Below are 24,536 nucleotides of genomic sequence, written 5' to 3'. Positions count from 1 at the left end.
GTAACTATTCCATGGCATATGCATTTCTCCGTGGATTTGAAATACCACCCTTATTATAATGTAAATTGTTATAGGTGTTTTATGGATGTGTTCTGGTCTCTCTGTTGCACTAATTCCCACTCAAATACACCACACTGTTTTCATCGTGTCTTTGGCACATCCTTTTAGTGTATGTTTTTAGTGTTGCTTAGCAATGTCTATAGGACATGCCTAATACATGAGACAGAAGAATCTCTAACAAGAGCTTCATTTTTTCCCAGACTCCTCACCTATCTTTAGCCCTTTGCCTTTTAGATTTTAGTAAAACCAAATGTCGATAATCCCAAACAGACATGATTCTGTAGCACAGCTTGGATCTTTTTTGTTCCTCTTCCTGGAATATCCTGCTCTCCTTCTTTATGGAGTAACTCTAACTTATCCTTCAGAACACAGCTCAGTCAAAATTACTTATTTACTAACCTTTCTTGAAACCTTAGGTGGACGTCTCTCCCCGTCCTCCCATTCTGCAGTTATAACTTCCACTTCTATTAGACAAAGACAACCTCTTCAAATATCTGCATTCTCTGCAAGCTTTTCCTCTGACAGAGTCAATGTTTCTTATTCTTTACACTTTCAACACTTAATACAGTCCTCAGAAATATTTATTGACCTGAGTTTGTTCTTCTTTTCTTCATTTGATTGTGTTACATTCTATAAAGATACACCTCCATTTATGGAATTAATTAGTCTTCTTGAAGACTAAATTTGCAAGACAAATTATGTCTTGCATATTCAAATTATACTGGATATCATAAGCGCTTTTGGCTTAAGAAGAATACTAACAATTAGCCTCTTGGAATGCTATGAACAATGTTTGCATCCAAGATGGCAGAGGAATAGGATGGGGAAACCACTTTGTCCCACCATAAATTCATCAAAAGATCATTTGAATGCTAAGCAACTTCCATTAAACAACTTCTGAATGCTGGCGGGGGACACCAGGCACCCAGAAAGGCAGCCCATTTTCTTCGAAAGGAGGTAGGACAAAATATAAAAGACAAAAAGAGAGACAAAAGGGTCAGGGACGGAGACTCATTCTGGGGAGGCAGTCATGAAGAAGGAGGAGTTTCCAAATAGTAGAAAACTCTCTCACAGGCAGATCTGTTGGAAGTTTTGGAATCTCAGAGGGCAACATAAACATGAGAGGGAAAAAAAAAAAAAACCTCATAGAATACACACCTAACCACAGTTGCCAGCCGAAAAGTGGCCCAGAGGCTCGCATCTGTCTCCAGAGAGCAAGGGCTGGACAGGGAGGCGCGAGCTGCATAATCTGTGCTTAGGGTAAGGACCAGGCCTGAATGCCCTGAGGACAATCTGAGGGAGCTAACGTGAGATAGCAATCCAAACTGTGGATCACCAAAGAGAAAAAAAAGAGAGAGAGAACTTTCCCGTGAAAGGCTCTAATGCACAGCCTGGCCTGCTCACAGAACAAAGGATTGAGCGAATACCAAAGGAGGAGAACTACCCAGCTGTGTATAGGCCCCTCCCCCCAACCAGAGGCAGAGAAGGAGGCATGCAATAGCCAGAACCAGAAGGCAAGAGGCTGCTGCAATCTTGACCCCAGAGACTGGCATCCTCCACCAAACTGTGAGCAGACTCCCAGTTGCTAGCCACGTCTTTCTGGGATCCTGGACAGTTGACATCCACCAAGAGGGTTGCAGCCTGAGATCAGCTCCCCAGAAGAGACACACGGCACACCTAAGACCGGTGCTCTTGTGGCACACCCAGGAAACTGAGCAGTTGGGACCAGGGAGGTGATTGAGATGCACAGCTGACCTGGGACAGTCCACTTGCCAAGCACCTAGTCACCTGAGCTGCTCAGACCTGGGAAAGGCACAAAACACATGCCCACCTGAGTCTGTGCCCTTGCAGAGTACCCGAGAACCTGAGCGACTGAGACCTGGGAATTGCACAAACTGCAGGGCCCGCTTTGGACAGTGCCCCTGCAAAGCACTCTGGAGCCTGAGCAGTGTAGACCCAGGAAGCACACGCAACCTTGAGCTGGGGCAAACCCAGTGTGGTCCATACACTGTGAGTAGTCCCCACACACGCCAGTGATACTTGTGTGTCCCTCCCTCCCTACAACACAACTGAACAAGTGAGCCTAAATAAGTGACAGGGTAGAAATTAGACACAGAAGAGACTTGCAAACAGAGGAAGCCAAAATAAACAAAGAGGGAACCGCTCTGGAAGTAACAGAGGCAACAGATTAAAACCCTGTAGTAAACACTGACTAAGCATTGGAGGGGGCTACAGACCTTGAGAGCAAGTACAAGCTGGAACAAGGAACTATCTGAAACTGAACTGACCACAACAGCTCCAGAGAAATTCCTATATATTTTTTTACTACTATCACTTTTTAATATTTTTAAAAATTTAAGTCCTTTATTACACCTTTAATTTTCATTTTTAACCTTGAAAAAAAGACCCTATTTTTACAGCAAATTTCATATATATATATATTTTATAATTTTTGTGATTGATTTTGTTTTGTATTTTTAATATTGTATTTTTGAGAGTCTAACCTCTACTCTAGATCTTTTCTCTTTGTTTTTGCTATTTGTTATTGATTTTGTACCTTTAATAATCTAATCTTCATTATCCATTTTCACTTAGGGGTCTGATTACTAGCTTGATGGCTCTTTCCCTTTTGACTCTACCTTTTCTCCCACGGGGAACCTCTATCTCCTCCCTCCCCCTTCTCCTCTCTACTTAACTCTGTGAATCTCTCTGGATGTTCCAGGCTGTGGAGAACACTTAGGGAACTGACTACTGGCTAGATTGGTCTCTCCCCTTTTGACCTCCCTTCTTCTCCTCCTGGTCACCTCTATTTCCCTCCTCCCTCTTCTCTTCTCCATGTAACTCTGTGAACTTCTCTGAGTGTCCCTCGCTGTGGAGAACTGTTTCATCATTAACCTAGATGTTTTATTATCTGTGCTGTATGGATGGAGAAGATTTGAGGCTACTGTAACAATAAGACTGAAAGTCAGAGCAGGAGGCTTAACTCCAAAACTTGAGAACATCAGAGAACTCCTGATTCCAAGGAACATTAATAGATAAGAGCTCACCAAAAGCCTTCATACCTACACTGAAACCAAGCTCCACCCTAGAGCCAACAAGTTCCAGAGCAAGACATACCATGTTAAGTCTTCAACAAAGCAGAACACAGTCCCCAGCTTTAAAAGACAGGCTGCCCAAGCCCATGCCAAACCCATAGACCCCCCCAATGAATATACTGGACACTTCATTACACTCCAGAGAGAAGAGATCCAGTTCCACTCACCAAAACACAGACACAAGCTCCCCTAACCAGGAAGCCTTGACAAGCCATTAGTCCAACCCCACCCAGAGGGAGCAGGCTCCACAATAAAGAGGAACCATGAACTTCCAGCCTACAGAAAGAGCACTCCAAACACAGCAATTTAAACAAAATGAAAAAGCAGAGAAATATTCAGCAAATAAAGGGACATGATAAATGCCCACCAAACCAAACAAAAGTGGAGGAGATAGGGAGTCTACCTGAAAAAATAATTCAGAATAATGATAGTAAAGATGATCCAAAATCTTGAAAACAAAATGGAGTTACAGATAAATAGACTAGAGACAAGGATTGAGAAGATGCAAGAAATGTTTAACAAGGACCTAGAAGAAATAAAGAAGAGTCAATCATTAATGAATAATGCAATGACTGAGATCTAAAGCACTCTAGAGGGAATCAACAGTAGTATATGAGGCAGAAGATAGGATAAGTGAGGTGGAAGATAGAATGGTGAAAATAAAAGAAGCAGAGAGGAAAAAAGAAAAAAGAATTAAAAGAAATGAGGACAACCTCAGAGAACTCTAGGACAATATTAAACACCTCAATGTTAGAATCATAGGAGTCCCAGAAGAAGGCAAAAAGAAAGGGCATGAGAAAATACTTGAGGAGATAATTGTTGAAAACTTCCCTAAAATGGGGAGGGAAATAGCCACCCAAATCCAAGAAATCCAGAGATTCTCAAACAGGGTAAACCCAAGGCAAAACACCACAAGACATATATTAATCAAACTAATGAAGATCAAACACAAAAAACAAATATTAAAATTAGCAAGAGAAAAGCAACAAATAACACACAAGGGGATTCCCATGAGGATAACAGCTGATCTTTCAATAGAAACTCTTCAGGCCAGAAGGGAATGGCAGGACACACTTAAAGTGATGAAAGAGAAAAACCTACAACCCAGATTACTATGCCCAGGCAGGACCTTATTCAAATATGAAGGAGAAATCAAAAGCTTTACAGACAAGCATAGGCTGAGAGAATTCAGCACCATGAAGCCAGCTCTTCAACAAATGCTAAAGGATCTTCTCTAGGCAGGAAACACGGAAAAGGTTTATAAACTAGAACCCAAAAAAATAAAGTAAATGGCAGCGGGATAATACTTATCAATAATTACCTTAAATGTAAATGGGTTGAATGCCCCAACCAGAAGACAAAGACTGGCTGAATGGACGCAAAAACAATACCCCTATATATGACATCTACAAGACACCCACCTCAAAACAAGGGACACATACAGACTGAAAGTGAAGGGGTGGAAAAAGATATTTCATGCAAATGGAGACCAAAAGAAAGCAGGGGTAGCAATACTCATATTAGATAAAATAGACTTTGAAACAAAGGTCATGAAAAGAGACAAAGAAGGACACTACATAATGATCAAAGGATCAATCCAAGGAGGAGATATAACAATTATAAATATATATGCAACCAACATAGGAGCATCTCAATACATAAGGCAAATGCTAAGAAATATGAAAGGGGAAATTAACAGTAAAACAATAATAGTGGAAGACTTTGATACCCCACTCACACCTATGAATAGATCAACCAAACAGAAAATTAGCAAAGAAACAAACTTTAAGTGATGCAATGAACCAGTTAGACCTAATTGATACCTATAGGACATTTCACCCCAAGACGATGAATTTCACCTTTTTCTCAAGTGCACATGGAACATTCTCCAGGATCGATCACATCCTGGGCCATAAATCTAGCATTGGTAAATTTTTTTTAAAAAATTAAAATCATTTCAAGCATCTTTTCTGATCACAATGTGGTAAGATTAGACGTCAACTACAGGGGGAAAAAAAGAACCTATTAAAAATACAAACATATGGAGGCTAAACCACACACTTCTGAATAACAAACAAATCATGGAAGAATTAAAAAAGGAAATCAAAACATGCATAGAAACAAATGAAAATGAAAAGACAACAACCAAAAACCCATGGGATTCAGTAAAAGCAGTGCTAAGGGGAAGGTTCATAGCAATACAAGCTTACCTCAAGAAACTAGAGAAAAATCAAAGAAATAACCTAACTCTACATCTAAAGCAACTAGAGAAGGAAGAAATGAAGAACCCCAGGGTTAGTAGAAGGAAAGAAATCATAAAATTAGGGAAAAAATAAATGAAAAAGAAACAAAGGAGACTATAGCAACAGAAGCTAGTTCTTTGAGAAGATAAATAAAATAGACAAACCACTAGCCAGACTCATCAAGAAAAAAAGGGAGAAGAATCAAATCAACAAAATTAGAAATGAAAATGGAGAAATCACAACAGACAACACAGAAATAGAAAGAATAATAAGAAACTATCATCAGCAACTATATGCCAATAAAATGGACAACTTGGAAGAAAAGGACAAATTCTTAGAAAAGTATAACCTTCCAAAACTGAACCAGGAAGAAATAGAAAATCTTAACAGAACCATCACAAGCATGGAAATCAAAACTGTAATAAAAAATCTTCCAAAAAATAAAAGTCCAGGACCAGATGGTTTCCCAGGGGGATTATACCAAAAATTATGGAAGAACTAATACCTATCCTACTCAAACTCTTCTAGAAATTTGCAGAGGAAGATAAACTCCCAAACTCATTCTATAAGGCCACCACCACCCTAGTACCAAAACCAAACAAAGATGCCACACACAAAAAAAGAAAACTACAGGCCAACAACACTGATGAACATAGAAGCAAAAATCCTCAACAAAATTCTAGCACACAGAATCCAACAACACATTAAAAAGACCATATATCATGACCAAGTGGGCTTTATCCCAGGGATGCAATGACTCTACAATATTTGCAAATCAATGTGATAGTGAATAGTAGTAGTGAAATTGCTAAGTCATGTCTGACTCTTTGAGACCCCATGGACTGTAGCCTACCAGGCTCCTGCGTCCATGGGGTTCTCCAAGCAAGAATACTGGAGTGGGTTTCCATTTCCTTCTCCAATCAATGTGATACAACACATTAACATATTGAAAGATAAAAACCATATGATTATCTCAATAGATGCAGAGAAAGCCTTTGACAAAATTCAACACCCATTTATGATAAAAACCCTTCAGAAAGCAGGTGCAGAAGGAACATCAGTCAGTTCAGTTCAGTCACTCAGTCATGTCTGACCCTCTGCGACCCCATGAATCACAGCACGCCAGGCCTCCCTGTCCATCACAAACTCCCGGAGTTTACTCAAACTCATGTCCATCAAATCATCATCATCAAACTCATGTCCATCAAATGCCATCCAGTCATCTCATCCTCTGTTGTCCCCTTCTCCTCCTGCCCCCAATCCCTTCCAGCATCAGGGTCTTTTCCAATGAGTCAACTCTTCGCATGAGATGGCCAAAGTAATGGAGTTTCAGCTTACACCTCAGTCCTTCCAATGAACACCTGGGACTGATCTCCTTTAGGATGGACTGGTTGGATCTCCTTGCAGTCCAAGGGACTCTCAAGAGTCTTCTCCAACACCATAGTTCAAAAGCATCAATTTTTCAGTGCTCAGCTTTGCTCACAGAAGGAAGATGGCTCAACGTAATAAAAGCCATATATGATAAACCCACAGCTAACATTATCCTCAATGGCAAAAAGTTGAAAGCATTTCCCCCAAAGTCAGGAACAAGGCAAGGGTGCCCACTCTCACCACTTCTATTCAACATAGTTTGGGAAGTTTTAGCCACAGTAGTCAGAGAAGAAAAAGAAATAAAAGGAATCCAGATTGGAAATGAAAAAGTAAAACTCTCACTGTTTGCAGATGACATGATCCTCTACATGGAAAACCTTGAAGACACCACCAGAAAATTACTAGAGCTAATCAATGAATATAGTAACGTTGCAGGATATAAAATTAATACACAGAAATCCCTTGTACTTCTCTACACTAACAATGAGAAAACAGAAAGAGAAATTAAGGAAACAATACCATTCACCATTGCAATGAAAAGAATAAAATACTTAGGAATAAATCTACCAAAGAAATAAAAGACCTAATATAGAAAACTATAAAACACTGATGAAATAAAACGAAGATGACACAAACAGATGGAGAAATATACCATGTTCATGGATCAGAGAAATCAATATAGTGAAAATGAGTATACTACCCAAAGCAATCTATAGATTTGATGCAATCCCTATCAAGCTACCAAGGGTATTTTTCAGAGAACTAGAACAAGTAATCTCACAATTTGTATGGAAATACGAAAAACCTCGAATGGCTGAAACAATCTTGAGAAAGAATGGAACTGGAGGAATCAACCTGCCTGACTTCAGACTATACTACAAAGCTACACGCATCAAGACAATACGGTCCTGGCACAAAGACAGAGACATAGATTAATGGAACAAAATAGAAAGCCCAGAAATAAATCAACACACCTACAAACACCTTGTCTTTGACAAAGGAGGCAAAAATATACAATGGAGAACAGACAATCTCTTTAACAAGTGGTGCTGGGAAAACTGGTTAACCACCTGTAAAAGAATGAAACTAGAACACTTTCTAACACCATCACAAAAATAAACTCAAAATGGATTAAAGATCTAAATGTAAGACCAGAAACTATAAAATTCCTAGAGGAAAGCATAGGCAAAACACTCTCTGACATAAATCACAGCAAGATCCTCTATGACCCACCTCCCAGAGTAATAGAAATAAAAGCAAAAATAAACAAATGGGACCTAATGAAGCTTAAAAGCTTTTGCACAATGAAGGAAACTACAAACAAGGTGAAAAGATTGCCTTCAGAATGGGAGAAAATAATAACAAATGAAGCAACTGACAAAGGATTAATCTCAAAAATATACAAGCAGCTCCTGCAGCTCAACACCAGAAAAATAAACAACCCAATCAAAAAATGGATCAAAGAACTAAACAGACATTGCTCCAAAGAAGACATACAGATGGCTAACAAACCCATGAAAAGATGCTCAACATCACTCATTATTAGAGAAATGCAAATCAAAACCACAATGAGGTGCCATCTCACATAGGTCAGAATGGCTGCTATTAAAAAGTCTACAAACAATAAACGCTGGAGAGGGTGCAGAGAAAAGAGAACCCTCTTGCACTGTTGGTGGGAATGCAAACTAGTCAGCCACTATGGAGAACTGTGTGGAGATACCTTAAAAAACTGGAAATAGAACTGCAATATGACCCAGCAATCCCACAGCTGGGCATACACATTGAGGAAACCAGAATTGAAAGAGACATGTGTACCCCAATATTAATCACAGCACTGTTTACAATAGCTAGGACATGGAAGCAACCTAGATGCCCATTGTCAGATGAATGGATAAGAAAGCTTTGGTGCATATACACAATGGAATATTACTCAGATATTAAAAAGAATGCATTTGAATCAGTTCTAATGATGTGCATGGAACTGGAGCCTATTATACAGAGTGAAGTAAGTCAGAAAGAAAAACAACAAAGCAGTATATTAATGCATATATCTGGAATTTAGAAAGATGGTAATGATGACCCTATATGTGAGACAGCATATAAAGATATAAAGAACAGACTTTTGGACTCTATGGGAGAAGGCGAGTGTGGGATGATTTAAGAGAACAGCATTGAAATATGTGTATTACCATATGTGAAATAGATCACCAGTCCAAGTTCAAAGCATGAAACAAGACACTCACGGCTTGTGCACTGGGACAAACCAGAGGGATGGGATGGGGAGGGGGGTGAGAGAGGGGTTCAGCATGCGGAACGCCCATGTACACCCATGGCTGATTCATGTCAATGTATGGCAAAAACCACCACACTATTGTAAAGTAATTAGCCTACAGTTAAATTAATTAATTTAAAAAGCAAAAGAGAAATATTTGCAATCTACATATCTGGTCTAGTAACAAATGAAAGAATTTATATGTCCCACCAAACCCTCTAAATATTTTTAGCCTTGTATTGATAGTTCATCATTGCTTTTGTTATTTACATAGGTTTCTTCCCTATTCTAATCACTTTAGTTCAGTTCAGTCGCTCAGTCATGTCCGACTCTTTGTGACCCCATGAACCGCAGCACACCAGGCCTCCCTGTACATCACCAACTCCCACAGTCCACCCAAACCCATGTCCATTGAGTTGGTAATGCCATCCAACCATCTCATCCTCTGTTGTCCCCTTCTCCTCCTGCCCTCAATCTTTCCCAGCATCAGGATCTTTTCAAATGAATCAGCTCTTCACAACAGGTAGCCAAAGTATTGGAGTTTCAGCTTCAGCATCAGTCCTTCCAATGAACACCCAGGACTGATCTCATTTAGGATGGACTGGTTGGATCTCTTTGCAGTCCAAGGGACCCTCAAGAGTCTTCTCGAATACCACAGTTCAAAGCATCAATTCTTCTGCATTCAGCTTTCTTTATAGTCCAACTCTCACATCCATACATGACCATTGGAAAAACCATAGCCTTGACTAGACAGACTTTTGTTGACAAAGTAATGTCTCTGTTTTTTAATATGCTGTCTCGGTAGGTCATAACTTTCCTTCCAAGGAGTAAGTGAAGTGTCTTTTAATTTCATGGCTGCAATCACCATCTGCAGTGATTTTGAAGCCCAGAAAAATAAAGTCAACCACTGTTTCCACTGTTTCCCCATCTATTTGCCATGAAGTGATGGCCCTATTCTAATAGAGGATGTTTAATTTTTTTTTTCTCAAGTCCCTGATATGGTAGGTACTGGCATACATATGTGCATGCATGCAAGCTTATTTGTGTCCAACTGCTTGTGATTCTATGGACTTTAGCTCACCAGGTTTCTCTGTCCATGGGATTCTCCAGGCAAGAATACTGGAGGGGGTTGCCATTTCCTACTCCAAGCATATACACAAAAATTAGCAAAGGACAAATGATTGATTTGAATTTTAGAATTTCTCAAAATTTCTACAAATGGGTTTCACATAGTTGACTTTAAGAGAGAAGCGTGTTGGAAGAAGAATAAAATGCAATTTAACAAATCAGAGTGGATTAAAACAATTATGATCTGGATCTAATGAGTATTTGCCTTCAGTTATCAGATGAGTCAGCTAGTGCTGTTTTTATAAGCTATATCTGTAGCAGGTGCTAGGAAAGTTTTTTTTCCTCAACCATAAGATGTTTTTGGTTCATGGAGCTTACATGAATTTACAAAACTGAGTTTATATATTTATTTTGCATACAAAAAATGACTTCATTCAACCATCCTACCACTTTGCTTCCACCTACCTACTGTCCTGTGTAGATTCACTGTTAGTTATGTCAATCATTCACCTTTCTGTTTGATCTCGAATAGACATGAATTTCAGGACAAGTATCAATGTTTCTCTCTATGTCTTTCCCATCTCCACTTTTCAGCAAGAAGAAGAAGCCTTTTATTATTGGTCAAATTCTTTGACATGGACTTGCTCTGTAACCTTGAACAAGTTATTTACTTAACCATTCTGTACATATTTCCTCTTATAAAGAATAAGGTGAACAGCTATAACCTCTCAGGATTAAAAGATTAGTCAAAAAAATTTAACAGAAAAATTAATCATGTAAGATTTTAAGACAAAAATACACAGAGGAGAAATGATAGTCTCTTCCACAAATGGTGGTAGGTCATCTAATCTTAATCATGTAAGATTTACTCTATTAATATTTATGTATAATGTACAGCAGTGCTAATTATATTTATTGTGCTTTACATTAAATCCCTAGTACTAAACTATCGTATAACTAGAAATTTGTATCTTTGACTGCCTTGATCCAATTCCCCTCCCTATTCCAGGACTAGTAATCAGATTACTTTTATGTTTGTTTGTTCATTTTTTAAGTATAATCACCTTGTAACACTATAATACTATGCTACAACATCTTATGATCGGTCAGTCACTCAGTCCTGTCTGACTCTTTTTAACCCCATGGACTGCAGCACACCAGGCTTCCCTGTCCTTCACTATCTCCCAGAGTTTGTTCAAACTCATGTCCATTGAGATGATGCCATTCAACCATCTCATCTTCTGTCACCCTCTTCTCCTGCCCTCAATCTTTCCCAGCATCAGGGAACGATTCTATAATTTTGTGTGTTTCAAAGTAATTACCATGATAAGTCTAGTCATGATGTGTCAACTTACAAAAATGTTACGTAGTTATTGACTATATTCCCCACCCTGTACACTTCATATCCCTGACTCATTTATTCATAACTAGAACCTTGTACATCTTGATCTCCCTCACATATTCCTTTCCTCTCTTTAATTATCTCACCTCTGTAAAATACCTGTTTGTTCTCTTATCTATAACTCTGTTTTGCAGTGTTTATTCATTTGTTTTGTTTTGTTTTGTTTTAGATTCTATATATCAGTGAAATCATACAGTATTTGATATTTTTTTCCTGACATTTAATTTAGTGTAATACACACTAGGTCTAGAGCATAATATACTCTAGCATAATACACAATCCATGTTGTCACAAATGGAAAGATTTCATTCTTTTCTATGACCAATATTTCATTGTGCATATGTCCAATACATGTACTCATGTACTGATGAGTTTGGGGTTGTGTACATATCTTGGCTATTGGAAATAGTGTTTCAGTGAACACAGTGTGTACATCTTCTTGAATTAGATTTTTTTTTAATTTGGATAAATACCCAGAAGTTGTATTGCTAGATCATGTGGTGGCTCTATTTTTAATTCTTTGAGGAATTTTCATACTGTTTACTGTAGGGGTTACACCTATTTACATTCCCACCCAAAGTGCACAACAGTTCCCTTTACTCCACATCCTCACCAACACTTGTATTTTGATGTCATTTTCATAATAGCCATTCTGACAGGTGTAAGGTGATATCTCACTGTGATTTTGATTTGCATTTTTTAATGATAAGTGATATTGAACATCTTTTTCATGTTCCTGTTAGCCATCTGTATGACTTCTTTGGGAAAATGTATATTCAGATTCACTGCTGACTGTTTAATCAGGTTATGTGGGTTTTCTGATGTTGTTGGATAAGTTCTTTATATATTTTAGGTAAATTACCCTTATCAAATATATCACTTTCAATATCTCCACCTGTTCAGTAAGCTGAATTTTCATTTTGTTCAGTTTCCTTCCCTGTGCCAAAGCTTTTTAGTTTGATGTAGTCCTGTTTATTTTTTTCTTTTCTTTTCCTTGCTAAGGAGATAAATCCTAAAAAATATTACTGAAACTGATGTTAAAGTATATAACACCTATTTTCTTCTGGGAGTTTATGCTTTCAGGTCTTCCATTTAGTCTTTTATTCGAATTTATTTATAGTGTTTTTAAATTGAATTTATTTTTGTGTGGTGTGAGAGAGTAGTCAAATTCAATTCCTTTCATATAGCTGACCTACCACCACTTGTTGAAGAGACTATTATTTCTCCACTTTGTATTTTTGCACCCCTTTGTCACAAATTAATTGTTCATATAAGTATGGGTTTATTTCTAGGCTCTCTATTGTGTTCCATTGATCTATGTGCCTGTTTTTGTGCCAATACCACACTGTTTTGAATTTTGTAGCTTTGTGAGCCAAGAGGAGCTACTCCACATTCAAGTTCAGGAGGGGCGGCCGTGAGAAGATACCCCTCGTCCAAGGTAAGGAGCAGCGGCTGCGCTTTGCTGGAGCAGCCATGAAGAAATACCCCATGACCAAGGTAAGAGAAACCCAAGTAAGACAGTAGGTGTTGTGAGAGGACATCAGAGGGCAGACACACTAAAACCATAATCACAGAAAATTAGCCAATCTGATCACAGGACCACAGTCTTATTTAACTCAATGAAATTAAGCCATGCCATGTGGGGCCACCCAAGACAGCCAGGTAATGGTGGAGAGGTCTGACAGAATGTGGTCCACTGGAGAAGGGAATGGCAAACCACTTCAGTATTCTTGCCTTCAGAGCCCCATGAACAGTATGAGAAGGCAAAATGATAGGATACTGAAAGAGGAACTCCCCAGGTCAGTAGGTGCCCAATATGCTACTGGAGATCAGTGGAGAAATAACTCCAGAAAGAATGAAGGGATGGAGCCAAAGCAAAAACATTACCCAGTTGTGGATGGGACTGGAGATAGAAGCAAGGTCCGATGCTGTAAAAAGCAATATTGCATAGGAACCTGGAATGTAGGTCCATGAATCAAGGCAAATTGGAAGTGGTCAAATAGCAGATGGCAAGAGTGAATGTTGACATTCTAGGAATCAGCAAACTAAAATGGACTGAAATGGGTGAATTTAACTCAGATGAACATTATACCTACTACTGTGGGCAGGAATCCCTTAGAAGAAATGGAGTAGCTATCATAGTCAACAAAAGAGTCCGAAATGCAGTACTTGGATATAATCTCAAAAATGACAGAATGATCTCTGTTCATTTCCAAGATAAACCATTCAATATCACGGTAACCCAAGCCTATGCCACAACCAGTAACGTTGAAGAACCTGAAGTTGAACGGTTCTATGAAGACCTACAAGACCTTTTAGAACTAACACCCAAAAACGATGTGCTTTTCATTATAGGGGGCTGGAATGCAAAAGTAGGAAGTCAAGAAACACCTGGAGTAACAGGCAAATTTGGCCTTGGAGTACGGAATGAAGCAGGGCAAAGGCTAATAGACTTTTGCCAAGAGAACACACTGGTCATAGCAAACACCCTCTCCCAACAACACAAGAGAAGACTCTATACATGGACATCAACAGATGGTCAACACCGAAATCAGATTGATTATAGTCTTTGCAGCCAAAGATGGAGAAGCTCTATACAGTCAGCAAAAACAAGACCGGGAGCTGACTGTGGTTCAGATCATGAACTCCTTATTGCCAAGTTCAGACTTAAACTGAAGAAGGTAGGGATAACCACTAGACCATTCAGGTATGACCTAAATAAAATCCCTTATGAATATACAGTGGAACAGACCCATCACAAGCAAGGAAATTGAAACTAATCAGAAATCTTCCAGCAAACAAAAGCCCAGGACCAGATGGCTTCACAGCTGAATTCTACCAAAAATTTAGAGAAGAGCTAACACCTATCTTACTCAAACTCTTCCAGAAAATTGCAGAAGAAGGTAAACTTCCAAACTCATTCTATGAGGCCACCATCACCTTAATTCCAAAACCAGACAAAGATGCCACAAAAAATGATAACTACAGGCCAATATCACTGATGAACATGGATGCAAAAATCCTTAACAAAATTCTAGCAAACAGAATCCAACACCATATGAAAAAAATCATACACCATGACCAAGTGGGCTTTATCCCAGGAATGCAAGTATTCTTTAATATCTGCAAATCAATCAATGTAATACACCACATTAACAAATTGAAAGTTAAAAACCATATGATTATCCCAATAGATGCAGAGAAAGCCTTTGACAAAATTCAACACCCATTTATGATTAAAACTCTCCAGAAAGCAGGAATAGAAGGAACATACCTCAACATAATAAAAGCTATATATGACAAACCCACAGCAAGCATCACCCTCAATGGTGAAAAATTGAAAGCATTTCCCCTGAAATCAGGAACAAGACAAGGGTGCCCACTCTCACCACTACTATTCAACATAGTTTTGGAAGTGTTGGCCACAGCAATCAGAGCAGAAAAAGAAGTAAAAGGAATCCAGATAGGAAAAGAAGAAGTGAAACTCTCTCTGTTTGCAGATGACATGATCCTCTACATAGAAAACCCTAAACACTCTACCAGAAAATTACTAGAGCTAATCAACGAATACAGTAAAGTTGCAGGATATAAAATTAACACACAGAAATCCCTTGCATTCCTATACACTAACAATGAGAAAACAGAGAAATTAAGGAAACAATACCATTCACCATTGCAACAAAAAGAATAAAATACTTAGGAGTATATCTACCTAAAGAAACAAAAGACCTATACATAGAAAACTATAAAACAGGAGCAGTGTGAAGAAGAGGCGAGAGCGACCCCTGGACCGACTTAAAGCCCGCGCGCCACTGCATCCACGTGTCCAGCGCCTACGTCCCGCCGCCGCAGCCACCATGCCCAAGAGAAAGGCTGAAGGGGATGCTAAAGGAGATAAAGCCAAGGTGAAGGACGAACCACAGAGAAGATCTGCAAGGTTATCTGCTAAACCTGCTCCTCCAAAGCCAGAGCCCAAGCCTAAAAAGGCCCCTGCAAAGAAGGGAGAGAAGGTACCCAAAGGGAAAAAGAAAGCTGATGCTGGCAAGGATGGGAATAACCCTGCAGAAAATGGAGATGCCAAAACAGACCAGGCACAGAAAGCTGAAGGTGCTGGAGATGCCAAGTGAAGTGTGTGCATTTTTGATAACTGTGTACTACTGGTGACTGTACAGTTTGAAATACTATTTTTTATCAAGTTTTATAAAAATGCAGAATTTTGTTTTACTTTTTTTTTTTAAGCTATGTTGTTAGCACACAGAACACTTCATTGTTGTTTTTTGGGGGAAAGGCACGTCACTAACAGAATGTCTCTGAAGCTAAATTGACGTGGGGGAAAAATACCTTTCCCGTCTAGTTTTGAGAGACTTCCTCTTGGTTCCCAGGAAGGAGGGATTCCTTGATGTTGACACACATTAGCCACCTTGGCACAAACGCCTTGTGGTGTGGAGAAACTAAAATTTAGGTTTTATGTCCTCTCTCCCTCTCCACCTCAGCATAGACTTGACTCCCCTAAACCCAGAGACCTGCTGTAACCTGAACCCCGTGCCCCCCCAAAATTGATGACCAGTATGTCAGGCAATCTGGACTTCCTAGTGTCACCATTGAGATGGCATCCTTCAAAAGAGCAGCGGTTCCTTTTTTAGACTGTGGCTCCTCAGAGTGGTGCTTCTGCCATTTCCATTTCCATTTCCATTTCCTGAAAGTTAGGGTCGGCTTGTGAAAAGTTGTTAAATAACATGCTAAATGTGAAATGTCAACCCTCACTCTAAACTTTCCCTGTTCAGATCATTGGGTTTTATAGTGGCTTTCTGATTTTGGTAGTCCATTGAAAAAGAGAGTTTGAAAGTTGTATACTGTTAACGAATGTCTGCCCGTTTCCTGCCTGAAAAACCATGATTGTTTATGAAAAGTATCTTTAAGAAAGCTGGATACAGTTTGGCTTGGAAAAAAAAGAAGAAAACTATAAAACACTGATGAAAGAAATCAAAGAGGACACAAACAGATGGAGAAACATACTTTGTTCATGGATTGGAAGAATCAATATTGTCAAAATGGCTATACTACCCAAAGCAATCTATAGATTCAATGCAATCTCTATCAAGCTACCAACGGTATTTTTCACAGAACTAGAACAAATAATTTCACATTTTGTACGGAAATACAAAAAACCTCGATAGCCAAAGTAATCTTGAGAAAGAAGAATGGAACTGGAAGAATCAACCTGCCTGACTTCAGGCTCTACTACAAAGCCACAGTCATCAAGATAGTATGGTACTGGCACAAAGACAGAAATATAAATCAATGGAACAGAATAGAAAGCCCAGAGATAAATCCATGAACCTATGGACACCTTATCTTCGACAAAGGAGGCAAGGATATACAATAGAAAAAAGACAAACTCTTTAACAAGTGGTGCTGGGAAAACTGGTCAACCACCTGTAAAAGAATGAAACTAGAACACTTTCTAACACCATCACAAAAAAAAACTCAAAATGGATTAAAGATCTAAATGTAAGACCAGAAACTATAAAACTCCTAGAGGAGAACATAGGCAAAACACTCTCTGACATGAATCACAGCAGGATCCTCTATGACACACCTCCGAGAATATTGGAAATAAAAGCAAAAATAAACAAATGGGACCTAATGAAACTGGAAAGCTTTTGCACAACAAAGGAAACTATAAGCAAGGTGAAAAGACAGCCCTCAGATTGGGAGAAAATAATAGCAAATGAAGCAACAGACAAAGGATTCATCTCAAAAATATACAAGCATCTCCTGAAGCTCAATTCCAGAAAAATAAATGACCCAATCAAAAAATGGGCCAAAGAACTAAACAGACATTTCTCCAAAGAAGACATACAGATGGCTAACAAACACATGAAAAGATGCTCAACATCACTCATTATCAGAGAAATGCAAATCAAAACCACAATGAGGTACCATTACACGCCAGTCAGGATGGCTGCTATCCAAAAGTCTACAAGCAATAAATGCTGGAGAGGGTGTGGAGAAAAGGGAACCCTCTTACACTGTTGGTGGGAATGCAAACTAGTACAGCCACTATGGAGAACAGTGTGGAGATTTCTTAAAAGACTGGAAATAGAACTGCCATATGACCCAGCAATCCCACTTCTGGGTGTACACACTGAGGAAACCAGACCTGAAAGAGACACCTGCACCCCAATGTTCATCTCAGCACTGTTTATAAAAGCCAAGACATGGAAGCAACCTAGATGCCCATCAGCAGACGAATGGATAAGGAAGCTGTGGTACATATACACCATAGAATATTACTCAGCCATTAAGAAGAATTCATTTGAATCAGTTCTAATGAGATGGATGAAACTGAAGCCCATTATACAGAGTGAAGTAAGCCAGAAAGATAAAGAACATTACAGCCTACTAACACATATATATGGAATTTAGAAAGATGGTAATGATAACCCTATATGCAAAACAGAAAAAGAGACACAGATGTACAGAACAGACTTTTGGACTCTGTGGGAGAAGGCGAGGGTGGGATGTTTCGAGAGAATAGCATTGAAACAGGTATATTATCTATAGTGAAACAGATCACCAGCCCAGGTTGGATGCATGAGACAAGTGCTCGGGCCTGGTGCACTGGGAAGACCCAGAGGAATCAGGTAGAGAGGAAGGTGGGAGGGGCGATCAGGATGGGGAATACATGTAACTCCATGGCTGATTCATGTCAATGTATGACAAAACCCACTATGATATTGTAAAGTAATTAGCCTCCAACTAATAAAAATAAATGAAAAAAAATAAATAAAGAGGATATTCTCAATTCAAAAAAAAAAAAGAATATACAGTGGAAGTGAGAAATAGATTTAAGGGACTAGATCTGATAGACAGAGAGCCTGATGAACTATGGATAGAGGTTCGTGACATTATACAGGAGACAGGGATCAAGACCATCCCCATGGAAAAGAAATGCAAAAAGGCAAAATGGCTGTCTGAGGAGGACTTACAAATAGTTGTGAAATGAAGAGAAACTAAAAACAAAGGAGAAAAGGAAAGATATTCCCATATGAATGCAGAGTTCCAAAGAATAGCAAGGAGAGATAAGAAAGCCTTTTAGTGATCAATGCAAAGAAATAGAGGAAAACAACTGAATGGGAAAGACTAGAGATCTCTTCAAGAAAATTAGAGATACCAAGGGAACATTTCATGCAAAAATGGGCTCAGTAAAGGACAGAAATGGTATGGACCTAACAGAAGCAGAAGATATTAAGAAGAGGTGGCAAGAATACACAGAAGAATTGTACAAAAAACATCTTCACGACCCAGATAATCACAATTGTGTGATCACTCACCTAGAGCCAGACATCCTGGAATGTGAAGTCAAGTGGGCCTTAGAAAGCATCACTACGAACAAAGCTAGTGGATGTGATGGAATTCCAGTTGAGCTATTTCAAATCCTGAAAGATGATGCTGTGAAAGTGCTGCACTCAATACGCCAGCATATTTGGAAAACTCAACAGTGGCCACAGGACTGGGAAAGGTCTATTTTCATTCCAATCCCTAAGAAAGGCAATCCCAAAGAATGCTCTAACTACCGCACAATTGCACTCATCTCACGTGCTAGTAAAGTAATGCTCAAAATTCTCCAAGCCAGGCTTCAGCAATACGTGAACAAGAACTTCCAGATGTGCAAGCTGGTTTTAGAAAAGGCAGAGGAACCAGAGATCAAACTGCCAATATCCACTGGATCATCGAAAAAGCAAGAGAGTTCCGGAAAAACATCTATTTCTGCTTTATTGACTATGCCAAAGCCTTCAACTGTGTGGATCACAATAAACTGTGGGAAATTCTGAAAGACATGGGAGTACCAGACTACCTGACCTGCCTCTTGAGAAACCTGTATGCAGGTCAGGAAGCAACAGTTAGAACTGGACATGGAACAACAGATTAGTTTCAAATAGGAAAAGGAGTACATCAAGGCTGTATATTGTCACCCTACTTATTTAACTTATATGCAGAGTACATCATGAGAAACGCTGGGCTGGAAGAAGTACAAGCTGGAATCAAGATTGCCGGGAGAAATATCAATATCCTCAGATATGCAGATGACACCACCCTTATGGCAGAAAGTGAAGAGGAACTAAAAAGCCTCTTGATGAAAGTGAAAGAGGAGAGTGAAAAAGTTGGCTTAAAACTCAACATTCAGAAAACTAAGATCATGGCATCTGGTCCCATCACCTCATGGGAAATAGATAGGGAGACAGTGGAAACAGTGTCAGACTTTATTTTGGGGGGCTCCAAAATCACTGCAGATGGTGACTGCAGCCACGAAATTAAAAGATGCTTACTCCTTGGAAGGAAAGTTATGACCAACATAGATAGCATATTAAAAAGCAGAGACATTATTTTGCCAACAAAGGTCTGTGTAGTCAAGGCTATGGTTTTTCCAGTGGTCATGTATGGATGTGAGAGTTGGACTGTGAAGAAAGCTGAGTGCCAAAAAATTGATGCTTTTGAACTGTGGTGTTGAAGAAGACTCTTGAGAGTCCCTTGGACTGCAAGGAGATCCAACCAGTCCATCCTGAAGGAGATCAGTCCTGTGTGTTCATTGGAAGGACTGATGCTGAAGCTGAAACTCCAGTACTTTGACCACCTCATGCGAAGAGTGACCCATTGGAAAAGACCCTGATGCTGGGAGGGATTGGGGGCAGGAGGAGAAGGGGATGACAGAGGATGAGCTGGCTGGATGGCATCACCGACTCGATGATCATGAGTTTGAGTAAACTCCGGGGGTTTGTGATGGACTGGGAGGCCTGGCGTGCTGCAATTCATGGGGTCACAAAGAGTCGGACACAACTGAGCAACTGAACTGAACTGAACTGAACTGAATATAGTTTGAAATCAGGAAGCATGCTAATTCTCATTTTGTCTTTCTTTCTCAAGATGGATTAGCTATTTAGGGTCTTCTGTGTTTCTACACAAATTTTAGAATCATTTGTTCTAGTTTTTTGAAAAGTGCCATTGATATTTTGATAGAGAGTGCATTGAATAAATTCTCTTGGCTATTTTTACAGTATTAACTCTTCCAATCTATGAACATAATGTATCTTTCCTTCGTAAGATCTTCTATTTTCTTAATCAGTTTCTTGCTGCTTCTCAAATACAAGTCTTTTACTCCTTAGTTAGATTTACTATTAGATAATGTATTCATTTTGGTGCAATTATAATTGGGATTTTTTTAAATGTCTTTCTGATAGTTCATTGTCAGTGTATAAAAAAGAAACAGATTTTTGTATATTAATTTTTTTATCCTTCAACTTTACTGAAATAATTAATGAGCTCTATTGGTTTTTTGTTGCTACCCTTAGTATTTTCTAGGCATAGTATTATGTTATCTGCAAACAGTGACAATTTTACTTCTTTTCCAAATTAGCTTCCTTTTATTTCTTTTTTCTTGTCTGATTCCTGTGGCTGTAATTTCCAATATTATATAGAATAAAATCAGAGAGAGTGGACATCTTTGTTTTGTCCCTGATCTTAGAGGAAGTGCTTTCAGCTTTTCACCATTGAGTATGATATTAACTGTGGGCTTATCAAATATGGTCTTTATTATGCTGAGGTATATTTTCTCTAGGGTTTCCCTGGTGACTCAGAAATTCACCTTATGTGGTAAAGAATTCACCTTCCAATGCAGAAGACACAGGTTCAATTCCTAGTTTGGGAATATCCCCTGGAGAAGGAAATGGTGACTCACTCCAGTATACTTGCCTGAGAAATCCCATGGACAGAGAAGAGGTGGGCTATAGTCCATGGGGGTCACAAAAGAGTTGAACATGATTTAGTAACTAAACAACAAGAGAAACTACAAATATTTTCTTTATGCCCACTTTGTGGAGAATTTTTATAAATGGATGTTGAATTTTGTCAAAAGCTTTTTCTGAATCTATTGAGATGATCATATGCTTTTAATCTGAATTTATTAATGTGGCACATCATATTGATTGATTTGTGAATATTAAGTGATCTTGCTCCCCTGGAATAAATCCCACTTCATCATGTTGTATGATCCTTTCAATGTATTGTTAAATTTGGTTTACTAATATTTTTTTGAGGACTTTTGTGTCTTTGTTTATTGGTGTTATCGGACTATAATTTCCTTTTTTGTAATATCTTATCTGGTTTTCATATCAAGTGATGCTGACCTGGAAGACTGAGTTCAGAATCAATCCTTTCTCTGAAACTTTTTGAAATATTTTGAGAAGTATAAGTGATAGCTCTTCTGTGAATGTTTGGTAGAATTGACCTGTGGAAACCTCTGGTCCTGGATTTTGCTTGTGGTCCTGGATTTTGCTTGTTGGGAGTTCATTGCTAATTCAATTTCATTATTGGTAATTTGTCTGTTCATATTTTCTATTCATTCCTGGTTCAATTTTGGGAGATTTGCACTTGTAGGAATTTTCCCATTTCTGTTAGGTTATCCCTTTTGTCAGCATATAATTATTTGTAGTGCTCTTGGAATGTTTTGCATTTCTCAGTTGAACTTTCTCCTTTTTCATTTCTGATTTTATTGATTTGAGCCCTCTTTCTTTCTTGATGAGACTGGCTAAAGCTTTATCCATTTATTTAAATATTTTCAAAGATTTAAGTTTTATTGACCTTTTCTACTGTTTTTAATCTCTTTTTCATTTATTTTTGCTATGACCCTTGTAATTTATTTCCTTCTATTAAGACTTTTTCTAGTTCCATTAGGTGTAAAGGCTAGGTTGTTTTATTTGGTATTTTTCATGCTTTCTAAAGTAGGCTTATATTGTTATAAACTTCTTTGAACTTTTTTGCTGCATTCCATAGATTTTGGATCATTGTGTTTCATTTTTTTTCATATTTTTCTTTAAATTTCTTCTTTGATTTCTTTGGTGATCCATTGGGTATTTAGAAGCATATTGTTTAGCCTCTTTATGTTTGTGGTTGTTGCAGTTTTGTTCTTGTGATTCATTTCTAGTCTCACAGCATTTTGGTCAGTAAATACAATTGATATGATTTCAATTTTCTTAGGCTTACTGTAATTTGCTCTGTGGCTTAGCATGTGATCTATCCTAAAGAATATTCCATGTGCACTTGAAAAGAATGGGTGTTCTGTTGCTTTTAGGTGGAATATTTTATGCATATCCATTAAGTCCATTGCACTAATGTGTCATTGAAAGTCAGTGTTTCCTTACTGATATTCTGTCTTGATGATTTGTCAGTTGATGTAAATGGAGTTTTAAAGACCCTACTATTGATGTTACCATCATTCCTTCCTTTACATCGGGTAATACCGCTTTATGTATTTATTAACAGGTATTCTTGTGTTAGTACACATATGTTCACAGTTCTTATATCTTCTTCTTGAATTGATCTCTTGATTATTATGTAACATCTTGCTTTGTCTCTTGTTACAGTCTTTTTTTTTTAATCCGTTTTGTCTGATATATGTATTGCTACTGCAGCTCTCTTTTCATTTTGATTTGCATGGGATACTTTTTCCATCTCCACATTTTCAGTCTATGTGTCTTTAGATATTCAGTGAGTCTCTTGTAGGCAGCATATACATGGGTCTTGTTTATTAATCCATTCAGTCATTCTGTCTTTTATTGCAAGGTTGTTTCTGAATCACACAAAGACGCTGGGGTTCTTGGCCTCCAGAGGAGAATTCAATCTGGAGCCAGAGACGAGGTTGGATCGCTCAGAGCTTTTGTGCAATAGTTTTATTAAAGTATAAAGGAGATAGAGAAAGCTTCTGACATAGACATCAGAAGGGCGTAGAAAGAGTACCCCCTTTGCTAGTGTTAGCAATGGAGTTATATACTCTCCAATGAATCCAAAGAATGTCTGGAGGTTGTAAAGACCTCACCAGAACTACTCCCATAATTTACATTTTAAGATAACAGAGTTGACCAGAAGGTTTAATCCAAAGATTGTCTTCAGGCAGGATACATCCTTGTAAAGACCAGACCTACTCCCATAATTTATGTTTTAAGATAACAGAATTAGCCAGAGGGTTTAATCCAAAGACTGTCCTCAGGCAGGATACATTATTGTTATATAATCCTAAGGAATGTAGAGGGAAAAAAGTAAAAAAGTTTGTCCTTTCTTCCTCCTTGAATATTTCAGACCTCTCTCTCCTTGGGGACCCCTAGACTTCATATCAACCAGCCTAGGAAATGACTCTGTCAGTAATTACTGATAGATGTGTGTTTATTGCCATTTTATTAATCATTTTTGAGTTATTTGTAGTTCTGTTTTGTTACTTTCTTCTTTTGTTCTCTTCCTTTGTGATTTGGTGACTATCTCTAGCATTATGTTTATATTCCTTTCTCTTTTTTATATGTGTATCAATTATAGATTTTTGTTTTGTGATTATCATGAGGTTTATATATAGCAATCTAATTTATGTACTTGATTATTTTAGCTTACTGATCTCTTGATTTCAAGTGCATTTTAACAACCCTGCATTTTTTACTCCCCAAAGTTTAGTGTTTTTGACATAATATTTTGCATCCTCTTGTTTTGTGTATCCCTTAACCTCTAATTACAGATATGGGTGATTTTACTGTTTTTCTCTTTTAACTTTCCTACTTGCTTTCTATGTGGTTGATCTAGCTTTATTGTATATTTGCCTTCAACAAATAACACTTTTCCTCTATTAATTTTCATATTTCTAGTTTTGGCCTTTTCTTTGCTGCTTCAGAAGTCCCTTTAACATTTCCTGTAAAGTTACTTTGGTGGTGCTGAACATGTTTAGCTTTTGCTTGTCTGTAAAACTTTTGATCTCTCCAGTAAATCTGAATAAAAGATTCTCTAGTTAGAGTATCCTTGGTTGTAGGCTTATTCCTTTTATCACTTTAAATATATTATGCCACTCTCTTCTGGCCTGCAGAGTTTCTGCTGAAAAGTCAGCTAATAGTCTTATTGAAATTCCCTTGTATGTAACTTGTTGCTTTTCCCTTGTTGCCTCTAATATTCTTTGTCTTTAATTTTTGCCATTTACCTACAGTGTTTCT

At 38.3% G+C, this 24,536-nt stretch overlaps 1 pseudogene; it reads left to right on the top strand.

The window, feature by feature from the left end:
• The first annotated feature begins 15,272 nt into the window (after positions 1-15,272).
• LOC139030927 (non-histone chromosomal protein HMG-17 pseudogene) lies at positions 15,273-15,741 on the top strand (annotated as a pseudogene).
• The last annotated feature ends 8,795 nt before the right edge of the window (positions 15,742-24,536 follow it).

Source organism: Odocoileus virginianus, chromosome 24 (assembly GCF_023699985.2).
Source record: "Odocoileus virginianus isolate 20LAN1187 ecotype Illinois chromosome 24, Ovbor_1.2, whole genome shotgun sequence".
In the NCBI taxonomy this organism is placed as follows: domain Eukaryota; kingdom Metazoa; phylum Chordata; class Mammalia; order Artiodactyla; family Cervidae; genus Odocoileus; species Odocoileus virginianus.
This window is presented reverse-complemented; position numbering and strand designations above follow the sequence as displayed.